Genomic DNA, 18324 nt, shown 5'->3' on the forward strand with positions numbered 1-18324 from the left:
ACACAGACAGACAACCAACAGCCCTATGGTTTAAACTGGAAATTTCCCTTGAATAATAAAAAAAAAAGTAATCCATCAAAGCAAGCACCTGAATTCAGCTTTTGGGAAGCGAAGGGGGTTCAGTCAGCACCATTTAAACTTGAATCTTTTATACTCGTGCTTGCACATTGATCATGAGCGATTCTGAGCAGAAAACAAAGAAAACACCACGCTGTGAGATACTCATAGGTATTAAATTATGCTGGCATTAACCACTGACATTAGTCCTTCCCGTTATGCTGGACAGAAAGTGCTATCAATCTTTTAAGGCCTTTCTGTACGCTGCTCTGCTTTGCTGCTGGCATTTCTGAGATCTGCTGGAGGTTTTCTGTACATCCCAGAGGAGCATGGAGATGGCGTTGGAGGAGTTTCTGTGCCGGGGAGGACAGCGGTTGCCGTTCACTGTTGGCTCATAGCACTCCTTGTACAGCAATGCTGCTGTTGCACAGATGAGCAAGCTGGAGAAACAAGACCACTCTGCCAGGGTGGGAGCCTGGGCAGCCTTTTGGAAAATAAACCCTGATCTCCATGTCCACCTGTAGCTGTTGTCATCTTAAGCCATTTGTTTACAGCACGAAGGGAGAATAAGCCATCGAGGATCCAGCCCTGGCTTTACCTAACGCTCTTTCTGTGAGGGCAATGTGAGAGTCGTCCATGAGAGTCCGGCTTGACTTTTAAGAGCTTTCTCAAAGCAACCTTTGGCCAGGTCTAAAGTGCCAAAAAGGGCCGGCAGCAGCTTCGGCTCCTCCTGCGAATGCTGCAGATGGGTTGTGGGCTGCAGCAGGAGCTGTGACCACCCAGGGAGAACCTGCAGCCCTGGCCGGGGGCGAGGGATGGTTTCAGTCCTTTAAAGCCCCCTGGACATCTCCAGCGCCTTCATTCAAAGTGATAAAAGAAGCAAAACCCTCAAGCCACGGGCCGTGAGGCAGTCTGCGGTGACGCACACCAGCAGAAAAGAGAAGCACGTGAGTTGTCCCTGAGCCCTGTGAGCTGCACCATGTGTGTTCCTGGGAGCTCTTCCACAGCTTGAGTGCCGCCCGCTAGCTACTAAAGGAAAAAAGATGGTGAGCTCACTCCAAAACCCACAGGTCCTGCCAAGGCCTCGTCCCTTGTAAGACCTATTAAAATAGCTCCTGGGCGCTTGCCAAGCGTGCAAGCCCAGCTGGAACCGTCTGTTCAGCGACCCTGTTGCAAGGTCATCCCTTCTGGAGACCGAAACAGCCACTGTTCGACCTACGAATGTGAAATGTTTCTGCCGAGGGAGCTGGTCCTTTGATAACTTTCTCCCTTCCTATCGCTGCTCCCGGCTGTGTCCCTGCTCTCAGATCTCCACCTCTCTTCCACAGCAAACGAAGGAAACCTCGTTGTGGAGAGGAAGCCTAACCACCGCCACGTTTCCAGCTTTTCTGCAGCATGTTCACAGCCTGTACAAGGCTTCTGCTTTTGTTGTCCTAGTTTCTTGCCTTTTTTTTTTTTCCCATTTCTTTCCCCATCCCAGTCCGTACCTGGAGCCCCCCTGCTCTCCCATTGCTCTTTGAGGAATTTGAGACCAATTCTGCTTAGTGCAGAAGGGATGGCAAAATGGAAATATGTAAGTGAGGGAATAACTCTGGAAGGTCCTGGGAGGTGCTGAATGCCTGTAAATCCCACTCATTTCCCTAAGATAAACACCCTCACTTCCCTGTAGCACAGGTTCATAACTAAGTGAGGAAAAAAAACCACCCAAATACTAACATTTGAAAGCACTTAACTACAACCTACTTGCTATTAAAGCTGATTTACTTTTACAACTAACGCTTTACAAGTATATCGTAGGATTTTATCACGGTTACACTGAGAAAAAAAAGGGCACATGTTGAATTCCTGTTGACATTTAAAGCAGCCCAGAACCATAAAAACACAGCAAACAAAACTTCAGGCTCGTCAGCGACCACCAAAACCCACCTGCTCTCCCAGGGTTAGCAAATAAAATCTGCACTCCACTACTTCTGCGGCCCCGAGCGCGGCCCCAGCCCGGGCGGGAGGTCCCCTGGTGCGTTCCCCCAAGGCAAGGTGCCCATCCCCGAGCTCCCCAGCTCCTGGCCCTTCTGCTCTCACCCAGGGAAGTCTCTGAGGCCACCAGGAAACCCACAGTGGTGTCGGATCATCCTCAAGTGCACACATCAGCTTAGCGCCTATTTCAGCACGTGCTGTCCTTAACAAACGCTTTCTTGGATGGGGCTGATATCCCCTCGAGGCGCATTATCAATAATTTGCCAGGCGAGGAGGCACACTGTCAAGGGAAATAAAGAAGATGATTCCATCACACAGCCCAGGAAAGATCTACACGAGAACTGATTTTATCCTTCGGAGGAGCAGAGGAGGGAGGCGGTTTGCCTTGTGGGTCTTCCCAGCGACGGAGGGTAAAGAAGCAAAGCAGCTCATCCAGGAGCATCGTCCCCTGGACACCCCAGCCCAGCAGCTCTGCCTGCAGCCCAGCCACTCCGCCTGGGCACGGCCCTACAGGCAACGGCAGCGCCGGGGGAACAACCAGCTGGCTCTGACCTTCCCCTTGGGCTATACTTCATGAATCTTACAGAACCCTAAATATTTTCTGGGTGTTTTTACTACATATTGCAAAAGACTGGTTCTACCTTGGGCAGGATTTTCTGATCATGACTGCGTTATGATGACAGAGCTCTATATGTAATGTCCTAGGAAAAGTATTGAAAAGAAATTCCCTCCTGCTTCGACCCGTGTTCCTTAACTAATACATTTTATTATTTTTAATATTGTTGTAAAGCTGTCTCCCTAGATATATCAGTAAGACAAAGAAGGATCCCACACTGTGCTTGCAGCCACCTTCTCCGAGGAGAAGGTCTGCTGGAAAGATCAACAAAAATGGGGTGATGTGGGGCCCAGCAGCATCTCCCACCCTGACACCTTCTGAGTCACCTACAAGGCTGCTCACTCAGCTAGAAAAAAAAATAACAAACACTCGTACCCCCTGCCCCCCCCCCCCCCCGGAACATCAATCTCTTTATCCCACTTCTCTGAAAAAAAGATTTTAGAGATGCCACACAATACAGCCCTTTTTAGCTATTTGTGCCCTTAAGCCATGCATTAATACAGCTGAGACTAAACTGGATTGAGGGAGTTTTAAATTGGTGTATTGGATAACATAGAAGGTTGTTGGGAAAAAAAAAAAAAAAAACACACAACAAGAAGCACTCCAAAAAGAAAGGAAACACTCAACACAAATGGTTTGTAAGCTGAAGATGAGGTCAGGGTGAATGTACAAAACCTTTCACTGGAAACGTTATTAATAATAGCATCTTATCTCCTGTAATATAGAAAGCATGCTGATTAATAACAACACACTGATTAGTAACAAACTTCTGAATCTTAAGAGTATTATCAGTCAGTAACTTTTCTGTAGACTGAAGGGAAAAAAGTGGTGGTCAGGGCAGAGAACTCTGTATTTGAAACTCATCCTTTTTAAACCTTCTGACTTTGCACCTTTGTAGAGCCTTACTAGTTGCTCACTAATAACTTACTGCAAGCTGAGAACATCCTGAAGTTGCAAAAGGACATTGCAGGTACTTCAGAAAGAAGTAAGAGCGTGTCCACATGCTTATGAAGACTTCTCAGGTACACAAAAGGGCACGCTTTTGAAACTGCATGTAGAAAATTTGTCTTCATGTGAACAGATGTCAGGTCTCTACTAATAAACTTCAAGCCAGAAAAAACTCTTTTGTAATTCGGGGGTATCAAATCTTTGTTAAAATGTCCAAATCAAATTAAACCAAATGAGATTATTTTTTATGAACTCCTTTTAAATTCAGGTCTTTCAAATATCTGTTAAACCTTTTGAAAATTAATTTTATTTTTCATGTAATGTGCAATTGTGAAGATCTGAAGAAAAGCATGTGGTCCCAAAAGCACCTGTGTTTTTCTAACTATAAAGGTTGGTCTAATGAAAGATATTATCTCTCCCTACAAACCTTGCCTGGTTTCAGCTTTCCTGGCTGAATAAAGTTAACAGTAAAAAGTTAATCATTAAACTTTCACGTTCTTTATTTTCCCCCCTTTATCAGGCGTTTCCTGGCCACTAGCATTCCTGCCTTGCCACAAAACACAGGCTGCATCACCCACCTGCAGGCAGCTCCGGGGACCTCACCCCCAGCCTCCACACACCTCCTCCTGATACATCACCACCTTGACAACCTCTGGACCATGGCTGGAACAACCTGTAACTCTTCCAAAAATACCTCAAATAACGTTGGAGACGTGATTTCTTTTGCTACAGTGGAAGGAAGCTCGGAGTACAGACTGGGGTGGAAGCTGCCATGCCTCTGGCCGCCCCACCTCACCTCGCTGCTCCTCTGAAGGCTTTTGGAGGCTGAACCAAACCCCTCCAGATCTTTCCAGCTGGGCTGTTCTCAGGCCCTGGATGAGCAACATGCACTAGGGATGGATGAGAACATACCTAATGTTTTTTTCCTCATCCCTGACCCTAAAAACGTTCTTCTCCGATTAGTGCTAATCCACAGCCACAGATTTCACATCTTCAGTGAAGACAGTGGACCAAGCAATGCCAACTAAACGCCATCCCTAACTTTGATACCAAAAGTACCTACTCACCCTGAGACACGGCGTCTGTCAGCTCGAGCAACGATCACCCCATCGAGGGTTTCCACGTGGGTTTCTCCTGCACGCCCTGGGTGGGCTCGAGTCAAGGCCAGGTTAAACTCTCATCATTTTGCAAATCCTACCCTTGTAGCTGCTTCATCTCCACCTCTCTTGCACCAGCCAGAAGGCACTCAGCTCGGTCAGTCACATGCAAGCACCTTCCAGTTTACGGAAACCATGTTAAATGCCCAAATATTGCACAGTTCTTTGAATCACAGAGCTTATAACCTCCCTAATTTATCACCAGTGTTTAAAATAGTATCCCTAACCCTCACAAGTAATGATAGAGGAATAATTTATCTTAAAACAGAGCTACTTAAGATATGATAATCTAGAAGAATCTTTGCTAATCTGATACATCTTTGAGCAAAAGAAATACGCTGCCTGGGTTTTGTACTAAAACAAAAACGAACATTCGCAGAGCAAGCAAAATCATTTACAAATACAAGTCAACCTTTTCTCCTTGTGAGCCAGAGTAGCCCAAGGGATAACGGCACGATCATGCTTCTGATGTATTTACACAGCACATTTCATCTTCATTAATCTAGATAACGCACTGGCAGATTCTTCTTTTTTGATTCCAAGAATGAGGAGTTATTCCTGTTCTGTGGCAGATCAACACCCCCCTCTCCTCTGACCATGCGGGGCCCCACGGAGGGCTCCAGGAGACCCCTGGGGCACCACGGCTGCCTCCTTCCTACCTGCCCACTGCCTCGCGAAGGGGCTGTCAAGCTGCAGCCCTGGCTTGTCCCAGCTCCGGGCTGTGTTTTAACAGCCCCCCGGGTTCACCACACTTATCTGGTCACAGTGTGGGGCACGAAGGACCTCACCAAAGCATGTGGCAGGTCTGCCCTTGCCTTCCATGGCTTTGATGTACAGCTTTTCTCATGGGGGCAACCTCAGCAATGCAACACGAGCTAAAGGAGGGAGATTCGGATGCTGGCATAAAGCACTCCCACAAGGACTCGTATTTTCTCTCTGTTTTTCGTGAGCTGACATTTTGGTCAATAATCTTTATATTTAAGGTGTCTTATTTTCGTGTGCATGCAAAGGATAGCTACACTGCAACTCTGGTGGCTGCTGGGAGGCATTTCCTACAACCATCCTCAGCACATTAAGAGACAAAAAATCCAAACTGTAGAGAAACTGACTGCTCTTGAAACCACTTTAAACTATAATGGCCTGAAAATGTCTTCATTTTTATGTCTCCTCATGATCGAAGAGAAGAAAGTCAGTGCTGATGTAGGTAAGCACAGGCTATAGGTTTATCTAATAACGTATACTGAAGATAGTGAAAAATATTTCAAATTTGCCTACAGTTATAAAACTGTAAATCACACTGAATGGTATCACTGCAGTAAGCTGTTTTCCTCTAACGGTTTTCTATATTTTATCGGTTCAATAAAACCCATCACTTATCAACCTAAGACCTGTAGTTACATACCCTACGGTTATTCGCAATTAATTGATTTTTTAGTTTTAAAACTGTGTCACAAACCCCTCAGAAGAATGAGGTGTAGCAAAATGAACTAATCAGATTTCATTTCTTTCTTGGGAACGAGGTAGGGGAGGTGGGGGGAAGGGAGATGTCTTGTATCAAAGTTTCAGAAAGTTGACAAAGTTTCCTGCCTTGCAGTAGAAAGCAGTTGTCAAAGATAGATGCTGATGCATCATACCCCTGTCTACATGTTTATACACTTGATCACATCATACAGATTATGAAACATAACAAATGAACTAAGTGTGCTGAGAAAATTCCCTGGAATCTTGAAAAAAAAAAAAAGAAAAGGCTCCTGCAGCAACAACGATCTTAAGTAGTGCCTGTGTCCTAGGGGATCTCAAAGCCCCTCGCACATTAGCTGCCACTGACATGAAACCACCCCGCTGGCTGCAATCAAGAGGTACAGGCTACATGGCAAAGAGGTGAAGTATTACAAGACACAGTACTCATCAAGAAACGCAGCTAAATGAGCATTTTACAATTTCGCACACAAATATGTCTATGTTTTCATGGTTCATTCCACATATACCCAAGAGGTAAACCGTACACTACTCAGTGTAACCTAGTCCTCTAATTAGTATCTTTGATAGTACAAAGAAAAACCAAATATTGTGAACATTTCCATAACATATGGCCAGCTGACTTTTTAAAGAAAAGAATACAGAGGTGGCTTCATAATTACTCCCAAAGCCCTTTCCATTCAGTGGCATTACTTTCAGCAAGAGCTTTCCCAAACCTCGCCCTGGTTCTCAGCCCAACAAATAGGTCACCTTCCTTGTCCTGTTGTCCTCTCTCTGCAAGCAGACCAATTCTGTGCCCATTTGTTTCCCTGAAATCCTCTTCCTTCAGAAGGAAAAAGGAAGGTGATTCTTCTGCAGAAACAGAGTGATCACCTACAAGAAGATATGCAGATCTCAGTCACAGGTCTGGAAATGATTTCCTGAGTTTTCTAAAACAAGCTTTGTTGCTCCTCGGAAGGAGCGGACCTTGAGAGGTACTTTGAAGCAGATTCCTCTCAATGCCTCCTTCAAGCTCTAGCCAACTGACATTGATGGGTTTCAAGATTTTTTTTTTTTTGCTTTGTATGTAACACACGGATCACAGTTCTTGAAGGACTCATCTTCCAGCTCTCACTGAACGAGCGCGATGGATCTTCCATACCAAACGCAGCCATGCTGCTGGGCTCTCCAGGGGCCTGCAGGAAGCATTGGAGAGGATGTTGCACAGACACCCATGACAGAGACACATCTCACCCTCTTCCACCTCCTTATTTCGGACTCAGCTGGTGAACCCCACGCTTGCTGCCAGCATTAGGCACAGAGCACACACCAGGACACGCGCCTGGATGCAAGCATTCAGTCGACTTGAGACTGCTTCGCTGTTTCTGCCCCTGTCAGGCACATAAACAAAAAAATCAGTTGCTACTTCCTTGCAATTCACATGAGGAGTGCCTGGAGTCAATGGGTTCAGTGTGAGGATCATTCAAACCAGCTGCGGCCAGTGAAAAGAATCCATTCTTCATTCCTGCGACCAGGCTTGCTAGAAAGTAGGGAGCAAATGTTCCACCCAAAATAGTTTTGGTCTGAGCACAAGAGAAGCTATTGGCAACAACAACATTGAAAGAAAGAATGTCTTAGCACCAGGCTCAGATGCCTTGCAAATGTATTTTGTATCCTCTACCCCAAATTGTGTTTCTTTCTGCCTGTAACAGACTACATGCTTTAACCAGCTCTGGCAGATTGCTGACTGTCTTTATTTTGGCTAGTAGAGAGCTCCCTTCCATATGGGACCTATCGAGGATGGAAAGCAGATCTACTGGGATGGAGAGCCCAAGCCCAGCTGAGCACTGGGCCACCGTGGCCCTCCACAGTGAAGCCAAGTCGTGCCCTGGGCTAACAGGGTAGCTCCTCGGCTGCCCACCTCTCCCCTGAGTCAGGCGGCCAGGCAGGGGTGCGGGTGTCCCCCCCAGTCCCTGCACCATGTGTGCATCTCCTGGGTGTGCTCTCCTGCCCCACCTTCCTAGTATTCCCCAGACTGGTGGTGCAGAGCAGGCTCTGGGCAAATCCTCCAACACGTTGCACACTCCTGTCACCATCCCTCCACATACCCGGTTTTACCAGTGCAAGAACACTCCGATAATATTGCAATAAACACTGCTTTCCTCAAAGACAGTGACCAGGTGTGAACGGCTTAGTCTTTGCGGTTTATCTTTAACCTGCAACGAATCTGAAAAGCAGAAGGTGCTGCTGTTGCAAGGGACGTGAAGGTAGAGTAGCAGACACAAAGAGTTCCCTCGGGGTGAGCGACCAGGCCTGATCTGAGCATTTCCTCCGGGTTGACTGGCAAGAGCAATTAATCCTGATGCGGTGCATATGTTCTGAATTTTGTGTACTTCGGAAACGAAATGAGAAAAAAAAAGTTATTGTGCTTCGCTGTGAAGTATCAAAAGCACTGAACTGTGATGCATTAACATGGCATTGTCTTCAGGACTCTCGCCCAACTCAAGGCTGACAAGAGGAGCTGGCACACAGCCATGATGAAGTGCCCATGTTCTTCCCTCGCGTACCCAGGTACTTTTGCACGGCACAATAACGCACGCGAGTGTCTCCATCCTCTCATACACTTATCAGTGCAGCATAAAGTAAGGACAACGCCTGTTAACAAAAGATACAAGAGAGGATAACCCCTAAGATAAAAAAGATCTGCATTTATTAATGTCACAATATAAAGGAAATGATAAACCCCTGCAAGTCGAATTTCTGATTTGGATTAATCTCGCTGGGCATAGCTGTGCCAGCGCTGGCTGCCTCTCCGTCTCAGTCCCGGTCTCCTTTCCATTGGTCAGGACAAGCCTTTTCCCAAATCACAACAGCTGGCTGGAGCAATCCTCCACCTCCTCTTTCTTGCTACAACTTTCCCTTAGAGCGTGATGACTTTTAAATCCTTTCAGGCTCAAAGCCCAGTAAGCAGTAAAGCCCAGCACAAAGTGATATTTATTTCTCATAACTATTTTTTTTAATATAAGAATCCAATAGAAAAATAACCTCATCAGTATTTGTCATAGCCAGAGGTGGATTTGAAGCTCTTATGAAGTGAATATGCTGCACACAGTGGTGCTTGGTGCAGCAGGCCTGCTTCATAACAGAGTTAAAGTCTGCCCTAAACCAAAGCTCCTATCTTCCTTCTGCTGTAGTAAGGAGTGACTTAAAATCTTTTGGGGAGCTGGAAACTTTGGTACGGACAAAGAACTCAAACGAACAGCCACAATGGCTGCAGAGTGGTTTCCTCGATTAGAAAGTTGGCTGCATTCGTGAAGAGGAAGAAAACAATGCTACAGAGAGCCAAGGCAAAGAGCAAGTAAAAACTGTAGCACACGCAGCTCTGGAGGAAATAGAAACCAGCTCTATCGGCCCCCCAGATCCTCCAAAACCACTTGTAATTATTAGGCTGAAAATCAAGCATGGTCCTGCTGCTGAATCAGAGCAGTACAAGCTTGTGAATATGACTCGGCCTTAATTAATTCATTGTGACAAGGCTCAAAACACTCCCCAGGCGATCTAAGACACCGTAAAAAATCAAGGAACTGACAGTTTTTGACCTCAACATGCCAAATACAGAGCTGCTGTCTAGTTTTGACAAGCTGTCACTCTATCCCCCGGACATCCCTACCGCAGCTAAGCATTTCACGTCACGGGGTGCAACGTGGTCCACGAGACTCCTGGCAGTTTCTCAGAGCATCAGTCAATATAGCTACCACAGCATCCAAGAAGCCCTGTCGATCCAGCAGCAGTGGGGCTCTTCTCAGCCCTCTGCCCTGCTCTGGAGCTTGGTGATGGGTAAGGGGAGAGTACAGAGGCACCCAGAGCCATGCGACCACCTGCAAGGAAGCCTGAGAAACCCCCACCCCACTGCTCAGTGCTGGCCAGGTTTGCCTGACTGTCCTCGTGGAGAACTAGTGAGCTGTGTAGCAAATGGAAAACACTAACCAGGAAGGTTACGTGCTTTTTTTAAACAGCAGAGCAGATCCCAGCCTGAAAGCACAGTAAACTCTCTAAGAAGAGACATTTCAGACTGGGCACATCTCTCAAGCCAACGCAGGGGACATCCTGACAAAGGTGGGTAACTGTACAGAAAGTGTAGAAAACCACAGGTGGAGAAACTGCAGCTTTCCCCTGTGCTGGTCACGTGTGGGTCTGTCAGTCCAACCAGCACCTGACACCTGCGATCAGAAAGAAGCTGATACCTGTCGTGCTGAGACGATCGAGCATCCCGTTATGAAAATTCAAACGGCCGGTGCCAAAACAGCGCTCCCGAGGGAGAGGCAGCTGCACTGTGCATCTGGGGAGACCGGGAAGGCAAAACGAGAAAATGCTTTTTGGCTGCAGCAGAAAACCAACATACTGATGCCTCTCCTAAGCACAAGGCTCTGGCCAAGGAGAAACACGGGTCGTGGACCATTTCCAAGGGTGCACTTGAGATGCTCTTACTGTAATTGAACATGAAGCTGTGGCCTCCCAGGGCTGCGCACGCTTCTTGCCGTGGCAGGCTGCCACCCTGTGTGACAGAGTATGGGGTGTTCTGTGTTTTTCTGCTTCAAACCAGCCGCCAGAACGAAATGAAACACGGGTGTCCAACACGAGGGGGGCAGAGGAGCATGGCTGCGGTCTGCAGACAGTGACGGGAGAGCGATGGCAGCAGGAAGGCTGAGTTTTCAGAGTGTATCTCCAAAAAGAAAATCTCAGAGGATAACCTCGTGATCCTCTTTCAGGCAGATGAAAAGGATTCATCCCAAATTGGACAGGGAGAGGTGCAGCTCCTCAGAGGGTCTCTGCCCCAAACACCTCTGCAGCAGGAATATGGCCATCACCCCAGGAGACCTGCAAAATAACCTTACAGCTGACACCCAGGAGCTCCACATGGCTTCATACAAAGCAGCAAAGCACAGGTTACACACTCTGTTTATGAGAAAATTAATTTTAAATGATGTGGCGTGAAATCTTGGATCTAAGTCAGGCTTCTTTTTAAAAAAACCCAAACAAAAACAAAACACTAACTTGCTATTTTGCCAAATTCAGATTGAAAAATCATTGCTCAGACCCCAAGGGCTCACGACCCACTTACCGAACACGGCGCTGCTGTATTTGGGTGGATTTGAGGCAGAGTATTTCTAACACCATGAAGGGTAGAAGCCAGAGGAAAACAAACAAAGCACGTAACTATGCCAACTTGAGAGAAGGAGGGTACAAAAGATTTGAAACACAAACATTTTGTGAATGTTACCAGCAGCGTTGTTCCAAGCATGGAATACTTTCCTAGAAACTGGCTACCTTTAGGGCACCATCTGTCCCACTGCAGTATTTTGGTTGGCTTACTGTTGCTGATTCTGGTATTTTCCCCTTTCTTCTCCTCTCTTACTTTCTTCCTTCCTCTCCCACTTCTCCAGATGTGTTTGCACGGAAGGAAAGCTGCTCCCTTTGACTCTGCGGGGCAGTTTCCAGCTTTGCCTACGCTCAGCAGCGCTCGCAGCCTGGCTGCTGCCTGGGCTGTCCGGCATTTCTTAGTATGCATTTCTTGTTCAGTACTGCGGTGCTTTGGCTACATGCCTTGTGAACGGATTAAACAAACAAATAGGTAAGAGGCATATTAACTCAGCATGCCTAATAACTTCCCAGAGTGGGAATAAAGGAAATTGGAGATTCCCCAGGAAACTGTCCCGGTACGCAGAGCACGGCCAGATTCTCCCTGTCACAGTGGGCATCGCAGAGAGGAACCGTGTACTCTTGGCACCCGGTGCAGGCAATCCACGACCAAAAGCACGACAGGAATTGCTTTTCAAACTGCTTATCTTCTCTGGTCCAGCTTCTGCTCTGGAGTCTGAGGGCTCTGGGAGGAGTGCGAGAGGTTTTTCGGAAGGAGTTAAAGCAGCACTCTTCCTTACTGGCATCTGACGCCTCTTCCTTCCTGGAGCAGAAGCAACTCGCCATCCCCCTGGGAGAACGGTGGAGCATCTCCTTTAGTTCTCACTAAGTGCTCTGCAACTTCCCGTACAACAAACCGGTTGCGTAACACAAATCCGCGCTGTGCAAACCCTCTCGAGTACTGAGCCTTGTAGGAGCCAATGTTGTTTCTCCCAATCCTTCTGCGAGATCTGCTTTCCATATGTCTCTGCCGATGTGTCTGCCTTTTTCACGACTGTGAAAGGCCAGTCTCCCTCTCCACTGATCCCTCTCCCTGCCTCAGCTCGCCTGCACACAAATGCACATGGATGGGTACCGAATGGTCAGGTTCGCTTTTCTCAGCACCACTCTTCTCTCTAATGTACCACTAAGGACACAACACCGCGGCTACGCATTGTCTCCAACCTCTGCTGCAGCAGTCCCACCACTGTACCAAAGAGAGAAGCCACAGTAGGATGGGACTTCCCTTTGCATTTCCCAGGACAAAGCTCATCTGCTCCATCAAAACTTCATCATGAAACAACTACCGAGAGAGAAAAAAAATCAGTTTCAGAACTAAGCACAAGTTACAAGTCGTATTTACTATCAACTTCCTAAACTCCCTCCTTCTTATGTGCCACCTTAAAAGAACAATCGGTTGAACAGATCTGCTCTGGATTTCTCTTGCAAACCTCTCACAGCTGAAAATCCTTTAACAAGGTGATTTTTAGTTAGCAAAGCACCTGTTTTTCACCCCAAGCACTACCTTCTCTCTGATGAATACCTCTGTTCACAGTCTGGAACTTTGTAATAATGACCCATGACCAAATTCATTACCTCCACACACTGTTGCTGTGTTAATACTGCACAACTGCCATTTCTTTTTCTCCTCCTCAACTGCTACCATGACTCTCATTGCTATTAGCTTTCACAAATGGCCTGCTTGAGTTTATTGTAGCCCACAGTGTCACTAATCTTACAACTATCCCAAAATGTAAGCAGATAGATACGCCAGTTCTGACGTCTTCTGCTGTTTCTGAGGATCTTCCTCGAGCCCTCTGTAAAACAGCCAGCTCTGCTCTTCCTGCGGGACCCCATCCCTCCTTCTCCAAGGAGAGCCACTGGTTCCTGCCCGCTATTCACGCTTTTGTGGTGGAGCAGCCCAGTAAGCTCCTTCTGTACCTCATGCTCTGCAGGTCTTGCAAATCCAGCTCACAGCACGTTCCATCCCCCCTCACACGGGTTCCCTTTCTCCAGGGCAGCCAGGGACTCTCCCACAACTTCCCACTCACTTCCAACTAAAAGTCCTCTCTTCCTTCATTCTCAGAAATGCAAAAGCTTCAGGTTTTTTCCCTTTCTGCCTTAATCACCTCTAACTCTGAACCACTTTTTCTGCTTCAGGAGACCTGGATGTTCTTTCCAGCCACCTTCCAGCTCTCTGTACACTTTCAGATTTCCACACTAATGCTCCAGACTTCACATAGTTCAATCAAGTTTAAAGTCTCCATTTTTCCTCTTTACACAGCTGCCACTCAACTGTGCCTGGTGAAGCATGCCTGGCAACCCAGCCATTTATAGTAGTCAAAAAGCCACCACAGTTTATCAATTATTTTTGTACAGCACCCTCTCTAGCGCAGAACACAGTGGGTCCATATCTGTTGAATCATTTTCATTGTCTTGAGTTGTTTTTTTTTTCTTGAGAGCATCACAGCAAGCTCATTAACAGGAGCAGAGGCCAGCCTGACACATTGCAGTTTTAGGCTGAGTAAACCAAAAATGTGACGAGTTGCCTCATCAGAACAGGAATATTATGATTTCCCCTACAGCTGAAATATCAGAAATGTAGAAAATAAACACATTCAACCATACGCACAACTAAACCCCTTTTAAATGGCAAACATCCAAAGCAGAACAATAGTTCTTAGCACACAGCCAGTACTGCACCTCAAAGTCAGGCTGACCACTCAAGAATAACCAAACGCTAAACAGTCAACATCAGTGCCGATTGGTGCTATATTTAAAAGCAAATCCGAGCTTTAATAATTCAACGGAATTTAATTCGCTGGTAGTCAGAAAGGTGGATTTTTTTTTTCCCCCCAAAGAGTGATGTGGATGGATATCCTATCTCTGTAAGGTACACCCCATTTTGTAGCAAGTGCTGGGCATGGGGCCAAACACACACACACAAAGCCTCAGCATTCTCCGGATCAGGCCCACAAGCTGCAGAAACTGAGATCAAGCAAGAAATCCTCTAACAGACTTAACGTACAGCATTTGAAACCGAGCAACATTACAGATATTTATTTCACGCATAAGCCATCTACTAGAATTTTGTTTTGGAAATTTTCAATTGCAAACTTGCAAGGGTTTGGCGAATTCCTTTTTATGTCTTGCTCCAGACTGTTAATAACAGCTCCAGTACTAATGACCTAACTCCTGAATGTACAGAGGAAAAACACTACTTCATGAAATATTGATACACACTTGGAAATTTGACAATTATCTCCAGTGCTCCTTGGTAAAATCTGAAAGCAAATAAATAGCAAACATTTCCTGTACTCATTAAAATACTGAAAAACAGAGAAAGAAACCTACTCATTATCCATTTGACAAATATAACCTATTATTTTTAATAATGCACAGGCATTCAATGCCTGAAATTTACAGCTTCTTTTGCTTAAAGAAACCATTGGTTTTGTAGATCTAATTTTAAGAAATGCGATAAAAGTAAGTTATGCAGAGCTGGTTGCTTTTGCAGGAGAGGGTAAAATCCTTCTTCTATTGAAATCAATGGCAAAACTACCATTTTTTAGATGGAAGCACAACTCCCCTCACTGTCCTATTTTGGAAGCTGCTTGTCCAGAAAGAAAGTCTCCAAAAATTAGAAATATTAATTTTGTTGGCCTTTCTCATGCAAGCTTAAGGAACAGAAAACTGGAGTAAAAAAGAGCTGATGAGCCAGAGTGTTGGGCTGCTAATCCACAAGATGTATCTCTGTATCTTGCTTATCACACGCCAGCGAGATGATACTCAGGCTCATGCCCTGGCCAGAGCACAGCACAGGAGATGCCACCCTGGTGCTCAGCAGCCTGTGCTTTTAGGATGATCAGTAAGTCCAGAGAACACCTTCCCCTGCTGAATAAATATGAACCATAAGGGGAAAATTTCCGACACAGAGCATGACAGGTTGCTCGGCATTGCATTACAGTGCAATCATCGGTGTTATTACAGTAATTTTGGTTTCTGGACCTTTTAGCCCTGACTGTGGATAAAACAGAACCACAACCACTGCAAACAAGAATGAAATGGTAATTTAAGATTCTTAAGCCAAATGTTTCAGCTGGTAAGATAACAACTTCCCTTCTTTCTGCAGGTCCACTCAACACGAGCAAGAATTCAAAGACAGGGAAAGCTTGAATCACAACTGCTGGCTACATTTGGGCTTTCCTGGTTACTTTAGTCTCCCAACAGGATGGCCAAGATACCGATAAGCTCTCTGCTGTCCACACTGAAGACTCTTTTGTCTTTCATAATAATACTAATCAAGATTCCTTTCACTGACAAAGCAAATTACAGGCACTTGCATGAACTACTGTACTTTTTGAACATTCATTTAAAACTTTATAATAGAGCATTCAGAGGAAGGCAGAGAACACAACAAACGCCCGCGTGAGACATTTCCATTCCTGGTTTTTTTCACTCTGTGGCTAACAGTGGGAGACTCCAGTAAGAGACTGGACCATCATAAGAAAAGGCTGATCATCTGTAGGGTCAGTAAAGGAGAGTGTAGGAGGCAGCTCGAAACCGCTCAGGGATTTGCGGTGTTAGAACAAGCATCAGGAAACGTGTCAGGCTTAAGAAGAGCAGCGAGCAAGTCAAGAGAGCATCTCCAGGTTCTTGCATCCCACCACCCTATGACTCCTGATGTGCTCCTTGGCACGGAGGTAACCCACCCAGAGATAGCACCTTCACACCTGCAAAATACATGCCAAATGTTTCAGTGGGGCCCCAGCTTTGATCCTCTTTTTCTGACTTTTTTCACTGAAAATATATCCTAAATTATTACTTATTGTTGTGGTTGCTGTCTAAGAAAAGTCCCGTCTGCTTATTTGCTTGCCAAGTCAGCACGACAACCTAGGAAATAATAAATCACTTGATAACCAAAACAAGTCACTTCTGGCAAAAAAAAGAAGAATCTGCAGAAGTATTAATCCAAATGGATAACGACTGATACACTGATTATATTTTTGAGAGTTTTTCCTCCCCATTTTCATGTGTATATGGATCTGCATATATAAATAAAACATGAGAGTGCTACCTTGGCTGTTCATATCAGTATTTACCAAGGATCTCCACTGGCTCCAACCATTCAGGTAAGCCCTGCTGGTTTCTTTCTTACAGCGACAACCTGCTTATCTCTCGGATTACAGAGCCTAAACCACCCTCCTCCCGGGGACTGTAACGCTTTTGGGAACTGCAGGAAGAGTGCTGTACTCTCGCTTTTCTCCCAGCCCCTCCTTGGCTGCCTCTGCTTCCATGTCCAAGACGTGGTGAGAGGCCATTTCCCTTGGCCACCCTACCCTCGGTGGTTGAGATGCCCCCCCAGGGCCTGGGGTGCTCCCAGGGGGGAATGTCACAGAAGGGAAGGGACCACAAGTCTCCACCCCTGACCCCACTGCTGGTAGCGATGGCATTGGCTGCTCAAATGGAGACCACAATGCATCTGGCAGTGGGGTCTGCAGACACTCCTTGCAAACTAAAAAAAAGAAATTTATGCCTGGCACATGAGGTTAGGTCAAGGTCTTCCAAACTACCTGAGACCTGGAGCCATCACCTTGGGGAACTGAACTGCAGCAGGGATGATGTGTCACACAGAAAGGGGCACAGGCAGGGATGGGGCTGAGCTACACTGTGCCACGGGACCCACGTTTAAGCTGATTGTTGGCCTCAACACTCTTTGCACTGAGGGAGAGAGCGGAGGAAGGAAAGCCGGGCACTAATCCGCTCCACCTGCTCCGGAGCAGCTAATTGGATTGCGAGCGCAGAAGGCAAGGCCCCCAGACAGGGTGCTGGTGGTCACATCAGCCAGGCACGGGCACCCAGAAACCTCCTATTTCACTAAACAAAGCTGCTCTAGTGCAGAGGGCAAGGGTCCTGCCACAGTGCCTAACACACCTCTGCACAAACCCTTCCTCAGGACCCACCTGGCTGCGCTGAGACAGGGCATGGCTGCCCAGCACCTCCCCACGTGAGAGGGAGAACTAAACGCTGGAAAAACAACACGTGTCAATCCCACCCCGAGAAGTAACATTTCATCTTTAACAAAACAGTAGAAACAGCAGACAGAAGAGATTCAAAATTATCTTTGCCGAAAGCCAGTGGAATGCTGTTAATGTCGGGTTTTATTTAGGTGCAAAAGTCAAAAGCTCGTCTGCCAGTTGCTATATATAAACCTTATTAATATATGTCCTATGTCTGCAACATTTATTCTACATCAGTGGCTTAATGATGTTGGTCTTTGCTTTTTAAGGATTCAGCTCAGCACCTACTTTGCTTTTAAAAATAACAGACAATTCAGTTGTGCAGCACTTTCATTAAACCGGTCTGCAGTGGAACACTATGAGAAAGACAAGGAGAAGAAATAAAAAAAATGTTTAATACAATAATGATCAGAAACCTTTAAAATTTTTTCCCTCTGTGAACACTAAGTTTGTAGCTATGGAAACTACTTATGAGAAAGCTAAAAAAATGTATCAGCAAATATAGTCAGAGAATGATCTGGATATATGAAAGTCCTAACAATGATAGAGAACTACAGACACAGGGTAAAAGGAAAGTGTAAATTGAAGACGACACCACTTGTGCATCTGACAACATGTTCTCCTCCGACAGGCCAAATTCATTTTTATTGCCATGGCACTAAAGTCAATGAATTGCAACTGGAATGAGTTTGACACTTTATATTGCTTTTGATAAAACCATTATAAAAAGAGTATTTCAACCTTTAAAAACGTATTTTAAAAGCGTATTCTCTGCAATCAGTGAACCGTGTGCGCATATTGGCCAAGATAGTCAATATTTTATCCAGGTAGTTTTCAGCACATCTCTCGTGCTCTGTTCTTCAGCTGTTTACCCTACTAGTGGGAGCAGTTCTGATGACTTCAAGTTTAAGATCCT

The 18324-nt window shown here is 45.9% G+C and overlaps 1 protein-coding gene across 3 annotated transcripts in view; it reads right to left on the reverse strand.

The window, feature by feature from the left end:
* CTBP2 (C-terminal binding protein 2) overlaps positions 1 to 18324 on the reverse strand; it is a 142943-nt gene that overhangs the window by 22272 nt on the left and 102347 nt on the right. The gene's annotated exons all lie outside the window — the stretch shown is intronic.

The sequence above is a fragment of the Athene noctua genome, chromosome 5 (assembly GCF_965140245.1).
Source record: "Athene noctua chromosome 5, bAthNoc1.hap1.1, whole genome shotgun sequence".
NCBI classification, from domain to species: Eukaryota; Metazoa; Chordata; class Aves; order Strigiformes; family Strigidae; genus Athene; species Athene noctua.